This window comes from Ipomoea nil, unplaced genomic scaffold (genome assembly GCF_001879475.1).
Source record: "Ipomoea nil cultivar Tokyo-kokei standard unplaced genomic scaffold, Asagao_1.1 scaffold0188, whole genome shotgun sequence".
NCBI lineage: Eukaryota > Viridiplantae > Streptophyta > Magnoliopsida > Solanales > Convolvulaceae > Ipomoea > Ipomoea nil.
The window spans coordinates 1-8,633 of NW_017616616.1; the positions used below are offsets into that span (position 1 = coordinate 1).

Below are 8,633 nucleotides of genomic sequence, written 5' to 3' on the forward strand. Positions count from 1 at the left end.
TTTGGAACTCCAATATAATTACTAATGCGCACCAGAGAGTTTAATTTTTCTCTTAACATCTAAGAAAATCAAGGAAAGTGGAGTTGCATTATGAATTATGAATTTATGATGGATCCTGCATAATTGCACTGTGAGTACAATAGTCACTTTAAACAAACCATTGCTAAGAATTTGTAATGGGACAAGTCCATTCAAAAGTAAAGTGGAAATATTATAATGTCTATTGGCACTCTGAGGATATGATTGTTGTCGCTGCATCTTTGAAGAATCTGAAATATCTTTCATGGATGGCCTGCTTGATGGGGAACTCAAAGTGCACGCAAGGCCTAATTTGAAAACAGTGATCATTGCCTCCATATAACTTAGGTCCTTGATCTCCTCATCTAGGACATCTGCAGCTGGTTTTCCTTCTCTTTGGTGTTTGTGTGCCCATTGTGCCAGGTTCATATCCTCATTTCCAGTCACTGCTTCTCTTCCCGTTGTCAATTCCAAGAGAACTACGCCAAAGCTGTAAATGTCGCTCTTCGCATCCACTTTTCTTGTACTGCTGTATTCTGCATTCCCATGATAAATATGTGATTCTGGAAGTTTTAAAAATAGTGGGAATTGAAATGATGAAGATATAAATGAAAATGTACCCGGGGCAATGTAACAAAGGTTCCCACAATAGCAGATGCTGTTTCTGGATCTCCTTCCTCACCATCATCTTTGCCAGTCCAAAGTCTGCGATCTTGGCATTGAAGTCAGAGTCGACAAGTATGTTACTGGACTTGATATCTCTATGAACAATGGGTGGATTGCAACTGTGGTGCATATAGCAAAGCCCTTGTGAAGCTCCAATGGCAATTTTTAGCCTCCTCCCACAGCAAGACTTGAGTAGTTAAGCCTCTTTTTTTCCATGCAACCATTTGTGAACACATTGTTTGTCCATGTATTCATACACAAGAAGCTTTGTAGTCTTTCCTCTGATGCAGCATAACAATTTCACTATGTTGTTGTGCCAAATTACTAAATTACTAATCGTTATGTTGTGGTACGCAAGCTAAGGTAGACACTGTTCTATGTTCATAATTACTAAATTATATGTTTATAATTATAAAGCTATATATTCATATTTTTGAATTTTTGAATTTCATATTCATAATTATTCAACTCTATGTTCACAATTACTGAACTATATGTTCATAATTATAAAGTTATATATTCATAATTTTTTAACTTCATATTCACAATTATTGAATCTTTATAGTCATAATTGCAAAACTATGTGTTCATAATTATGTTCAATTCTATGTTCATAATTTTTGAACTTATATTCATAATTATAAACAGTTTTAAAACTGTGTCCACTTTGTAAAGCCTGCAATCTTAGTATTGAATTCAGACTCTGGGACTTTAAGACTATGTTGCTAGAGTTGATATCTTGATGCAATCATGGTGTATATAATTGATCGTACGAGCTTGAAGACACAAGCGAGGCATGTGAACAGGTAAACATGCTTCATTAATTCCTCCAATGGTTAATTTCCCTGTTTCAATTCCTGTGAATATTATTAATTTTGGAACTCCAATGCAGTTACTATTGCGCTCCAGAAAGTTTATTTGTCACTTTAACATCTAAGAAAATCAAGGAAACAATGTGGAGTTGCATTATGAATTATGAAGGATCCAGCATAATTGCAATGTGAGTGCAATAGTCAAATTAAACTAAACAAACCATTGCAAAATATTTTGCATTCAAAAGTAAAATGGAAATATTATATTGTCTATTGGCTCTCTAAAGACAGATGAGTGTTCTCGCTGTATCTTTGAAGAATCTGTGAAATATCTTTCATGGACGGCCTGCTTGATGGGGAATTCAAAGTGCATGCAAGGCCTAATTTGAAAACAGCGATCATTGCCTCCAGATAACGGGTCCTTGATCTCCTCATCTAGGGCATCTGCAGCTGAGTTCCCTTCTCTTTGGTGTTTGTGTGCCCATTGTGCCAGGTTCATATCCTCATTTGCAAGCACGGCTTCTCTTCCAGTTGTCATTCCAAGAGAACTACGCCAAAGCTGTAGATGTCGCTCTTCGCATCCACTTTTCTTTGTACTGCCATATTCTGCATTCTCATGATATATGTGACTATGCAAGTATAAAAATAAGTGGGAATTTGAAGTGATGAAGATATAAAAAAAAAATGTACCCGGGCAATGTAACCAAAGGTTCCCACAATAGCAGATGCTGTTTCTGGATCTCCTTCGCTTGCCATCAACTTGCCAGTCCAAAGTCTGCAATCTTGGCATTGAAGTCAGAATCGACGAGTATGTTACTGGACTTGATATCTCTATGAATATATGGGTGGATTGCAACTGTGATGCATATAGCAAAGCCCTTGTGAAGCTCCAATGGCAATTTTTAGCCTCCTCTCCACTGCAAGACTTGAGTAGTTAAGCCTCTTTTCTTTCCATGCAACCATTTGTGAACACATTGTTTGTCCATGTATTCATACACAAGAAGCTTTGTAGTCTTTCCTCTGATGCAGGCATAACAATTTCACTATGTTGTTGTGCCAAATTCCCCCCAAGGATCTTAACCTCTGCTATAAACTGCTTCTCCAAAATGTGGCCTTCGTTTCTTTCATGCCTTATACTTTTAACAGCAACTTTTTTGCCTTTCTTGTGATCACTCTATATACATTTCCTGACCCTCCATTTCCAACCAAATTTTGATCCGTCAAACCACCCAAAATATCCCATTTATTGAATCCCAATCTTTGAAATGAAACCATACTCCATTCTTCTCCATCATTTTCCATTCTCCCTTTCCCTGCAAGTCTGATCACGAGTAACTGAGTTACTAACCAAATGAGTACCCCTCCAATTACACCACAACCTATAATGATGTAATGCTTTTTCTTTGATCTACTAGACTTTGAAATTGAACTTGGACTTGATTCTTGGCCATAATGAGGATGATGGCAATCATAAAGGCCAGAATTATTGGCAAATGATTTTTCAGGAATTAATAAAAATTGAGCTGCACAAGGTATCGCTCCAGAAAGTTGGTTATTAGACAGATCAATACCTGTAAGAAATATGAGATTGGTCAAAGTTTGTGGAATTGAGCCATTGAGTCGGTTGTATGATAGATAAAGGCTTTCAACATACTCCAAGCCTCCAAGTTCTTGAGGTATTGGACCAGAGAGATCATTATGCCCTAAATTCAGAATATTGAGATACTGCATGGAACCTAATTCCTTTGAATACTGCCTTCCAACTTATTGTATGAAAGGTCAAGGAAAATCATGGATCCATTGTGGTGAAATATTGGTATTGAAAAACTGTACTTGTAATGTTTATACTGTTGCAGGGGTTCCTGGTTAAAATCCTGTCCAGGCGATCCTCTGTAATCCCATCAAATTCGAAAAAACTTGTACTTTGACAATATTCACTTCCATCATACCAAATAAACCTAAATTGCTTCACAGGTAATATTGCAATATTGCCAGATTGTTTGAACAGAGCAGGGGGAATAGACCCATTCAAGAAATTGGTGTTCATATCCAACCAAATAAGCTTCTGCAATTCCCCAACTCAACAGGAATGCTCCCAGAGAGGGAGTTTTTTGCCAGCTCCAGAATACTTAGATTAGACAAGAGCCCTAATGAAGCTGGTATAGCACCACTCAACAAATTATCCAACAAAGAAATGAATTTCAAATTAGTACAGTTGCTGAGACTTTCAGGATTGACCCTGACAAGCCATTGAAAGCAAGAAGCAGTCTTTCCAAAGACTGCAAGTACCTCAACTCCAATGGGATTTCCCCTCAAGCTCATTCAACCAAATCAAACAAATCCTTGAGCTTCAACAAGGACCCGAGGCTAGATGGTAAATTCCCTTTAACGTAATTAACGCTAAGATCAAGAGATTCCAATTGGGAACAGTTACTTAGACTCTCAGGTATTGGACCAGTAAACAGGTTATTTTGAAGGTACAACACTTTCAAGCTATTCTTAGGGTCTTTACAAATCCCAGAGGGTATCAAACCAGAGATGTTATTAGAACTCAAATCTAAGGTCTCTAAGTTTACCATGCTAGACAATGACTCAGACAAGCCTCCAACGAAATTATTGAATGATAAAACCAGTATCTTCAAGCTAGTCAAATTTAGTAGGGTTTCAACAGGCAACTTACCAGAGAATCTATTTTTGGATAGATCTAGAAGTTCCAAGGTTGAGCAATCACCAAGGGTCTCAGGAACCACACCTACTAATCCGTTGGAAGACAAGTCCAATTCCACAAGAGTTGTACATAAATCTCCTGGTATATTTCCTGACAAATAATTTGCAGATAGATCCAACTCTTCAAGCTTTGAGCAGCTGGAGAGGTTAGCTGGTATAGTTCCAAAGAGACTATTGTTACTGAAATTGATTGAAATAAGTTTGTTGAGCTGGCATATAATAGTTGAGGTCGGGAATGATCCTCGGATGTTCATTCCAGTGAGAGATATCCGTGTGACACTTCCATTGAAGTTGCATGAAATTCCAGGCCAGTCACATGGGGAGGAAGTGGAGTTCCACTGCTCAAGTGAAGATGGATTTCCCCAGTATTGTTGTTTTAGGCTAAGTAAAATACCCTTTTCATCATCACCATGAGTGGTTAAAGATTGTGAATAATTTAAGGAGGAGAAAAGGAGGATGATGATGAAGAACATCAAGGCATGATGATGAGGATGCAGCATTTTCAAACAATTATAAGCTAATTAATAAGACCAGGTGTGCTTCTAAGCTCTTAATGTAATATAATGGTGATGAGAATTAGGACCCTTAGCTTAGCTGAATTGGTCTTCCTATTCTATTCTATTGCTTGCTGCTCATCACTCACTTCCTTTACTACTGAAAGAGTCTGACTTGGTCTATTGTTGTTGACTTGGACTTGGACTTGGAGTTAATCATATCTGAACTAAATTTTGGATTATCCTAAATATAATAATATTTAGCAACTCCATCTGCCCAGTCCATATCTACACCAAAATTCACTTTGGATACTTTTAATTTAGGTGTCAAATATTTAGACCGGCCTGGAACAATTCAAACTGAGTTTAATTAAACATACCTGAAACTCCGACTTTTTTCTTATTATGTTCTTGTATATTCAAATGAGGTGGCCGTCCAAAGGTAATTAGAGCTAAGATCAAGAGATTCCAATTAAGAACAGGTACTTAGACTCTCAGGTATTGGACCAGTGAACATGTTGTTCTGAAGGTACAGCACTTTCAACCTATTCTTAGGGTCTTTACAAATCCCAGAGGGTATCAAACCAGAGTCATTATTAGAACTCAAATCTAAGGTCTCTAAGTTTACCAAGCTAGAAAATGAGTGAGATAAGCCACCAACAAAATTATTGAATGATAAAACTGTTAGACATTATATGGTAGAAGAATATTTGATATGATCTCAGTATAATATCTTAGGATAGTGTGTATAATATCTTAGGGATATTATTGATCCTTACCATAGTTAGTGTGCATAGCCTAGTATAAATATGTGTATCCTCTTGACTCAATTGTATGGAATACAGAGATTAGAACATGGTATCAAGAGCCACATAAAGAAAAAAAACACAGAATTTTTTTTTTTTTTCCTCTTTCTGCTTCTGCGCACGGTGGAGGTTTGGGTCGGAATTGTCGCCGGCCGTTTGTCGTCACCACCATCAGGAGCAGAGTCGCCGGTCGCCGATAGGCCGGACTGCTGAATTCGACGTGATTTCGCCCGGCGAGTGGCCCTCACGCGCCACCTTCGTCCCTTGCCGGCTGTCCACGCGCCGGCGCGTGTGCGTCACTCCGGCGCCGGAATCCACTCCGGTCTACTTTCCCGAGGTCGCCCGGTCTTCTACGTCGCTGCTCTAGGCTCGGTTTTGGCATTGGAGGTCCCGGTAATATCCCTCTTATTTTTTGCTTTGCTAGACAGTGAAGTTGTGTGGCTGTTTGTGTGTTTGTTGTGGCTTAGAGGTCTGATTCTGGAAGTTTGGTTGTCTGATTTGAGATATCTTCTTGTTGGATAGCCTAATGTCTGAGCCTAAGTCTATAGTTGTGTCCGATATTCTTCCAGTTAATGCAAGAATCACAGAACACAAATTAAATGGCTCAAATCATTTGGATTGGAAATGAACCATTAAAATATATCTGCTAGTATTGACAAAGATGCCCATATGACTGCCACCCCCACCCGAGGAAACCAATGTCTTCAAGCTAGTCAAATTTAGTAGGGTTTCTACAGGCAACTCACCAGAGAAATTAATGTTGGAAAGATCTAGAAGTTCCAAGGCTGAGCAATCAACAAGTGTCTCAGGGACCATACGTCCATACCTGAAAAGTTGTTGGAAGACAAGTCCAATTCCACAAGAGTTGTACATAAATATCCAATATGCCCTGGAAGCTCCCCCTGAAAATCATTTCCCCATAGGTACAAATACTGCAAACTCCCACTAGGCAGCTTAGCAACACTACCCCAGAACATATTGTTGGAGAGATTGAGGAAACTGAGGTTGGAGCATGAAGAAAGGAAGGCACCAATATTACCAATGAACTTGCTGGATGATAAATCAAGATGTTGTAAACTAGAGCAGTCTTGAAATGGAGGAAAATTTTCAGAGAAATTATTGGCAGAAAGGTCCAAATATGACAAATTCCTAAAAACTCAATTCCGGAATTTTTCCTGATAATTTATTACCCTTCAGAGACAACAAGTCAAGATCGGGAAAATCACTGGGGGACAGCATAACAAATATGTTCTGCCCTTAAATTTTGTTGTAAGAAAGATCAAGACTTTGAAGTCTAATGGTTGCTCCACCTGCAGCAACCTCCCTCCCAGGAGGGTCCATGGAGTTGCTGGAAAGGTTGAGGGACTTGAGATTATTGCACCGACGACCAAGGCTATAGATATCAGAAACAGGCCCTGAGATGAAGTTTTCAGCTAGATCTATGTAGCTAAGAGAAGCAGAGCATTGGGATTTTAAGGCAGAAGTGAGAGAGCCGCTGAGATTGGTGTTCTTCAACACAAGGTTCTGCAAGTTTTCAAGACTAAGCAAGTAAGTAGGAACCAAGCCAAAATCTACGCTGAGCATAGTGTCTGTGAGATGTATAGAAGAGACCCTTTGAGCCCTTGCATGTAATACCAGTGAAGCTACAGGGATTTTTAGAGGATACCCAGTTTGAAGTGGGCTTTGGTTAAAAATGCTAGCTTTGAAGGATAATAGCAACTGCGAGTCCCTGTAAAGCCCATTGAGAGCAGTTGGTGAATATGAGCAACATAAGTGGAAGAAGAAAGATGGAGATTGAGTGCTGGTGTAAATAGAGAAAGAAAGCATTGTAGGGAAAACTAGTGTAATTAGGCCTCATCTTTGGTTTCTGCAAGTATATTATATATGGGTTTCTCAATCTTTTCATGGTCCTAGTTTTAGGCCAAGTGAAATAGCCCTTTCAGTGGTTGAAGAATGTGAATTTGGCAAGGAGAAATGGAGGAAGAAGAATACAAGGCATGATGAAGAGGCTCAGCTGCAGCATTTTCAAACAATTAATTAAGCTAAAAGGACTGAAAACCAAATCTATTGCTTAATGTGACCCAGAAATTAATTGGAAAATTATTGTGTGGACCATGAATGCAATATACATTTTTAATATACTAAAAGTACATTATTTATGTACTGAATGTACATTATTTGATAATATATAAAAAATCATGTACTTTCAAATAATGTATTTTATGTATACTACTTTCAAATAGATAAAAATGAGTTAAGTACGTGCGCCTTGTTTATGTTAATTATCTATTTCTTTTATTCATTTTTCTTCCTCAATTTTTTGCTCTTTAATTTAGAGAATAGATCTATCAATACTTTTTTTTTTTTTTTTCTTTCTTTTCTTTACTTGAGTTTGGCTTGATTTCTTACACGGAGTGACATTTGTTTGGGTTTGTTGGGTGAAATATTATTTGGGTGAAATTCTATATAATTATTGGAGGACTTATAGATGTTGATATTCACATTCACTTTTCTTGTGTTGCCACACTCTGCAGTATAGTGCTATGTGATTCTACTAGGTGTAGAACACATCAAAAAAATTTAAGTGTTAATTGAAGATATGAAAAACATACTTGGGACAATGTAACAAAAGGTTCCCACACTAGCATGTTTTTTGGATTTGTTTCAATTGCTGACATATTTGTTAATCCAAAGTCTGATTGAATTCAGACTCTGGGACTTTAAGAGTATGTTGCTAGAGTTGATATCTTGATGCAATCGTGGTGTATATAATTGATCGTACGCATGTGAGGCCTGTGAACAGGTAAACATGCTTCATTAATTCCTCCAATGGTTAAGTTGCCTGTTTCAATTCCTGTGAATATTATTCATTTTGGAACTCCAATATAATTACTATTGCGCTCCAGAAAGTTTATTTATCACTTTAACATCTAAGAAAATCAAGGAAACAAAGTGGAGTTGCATTATGAAATATGAATTATGATGGATCCTGCATAATTGCACTGTCAATGCAATAGTCAAATTAAATTAAACAAACCATTGCAAAATGTTTTCTAATGGGACAAGTCCATTCAAAAGTAAAGTGGAATATTATATTGTCTATTGGCTCT

The 8,633-nt window shown here is 37.7% G+C and overlaps 1 pseudogene; it reads right to left on the reverse strand.

The window, feature by feature from the left end:
- Window positions 1–158: 158 nt before the first annotated feature.
- On the reverse strand, window positions 159–7,622 carry LOC109186039 (annotated as a pseudogene).
- Window positions 7,623–8,633: the final 1,011 nt, after the last annotated feature.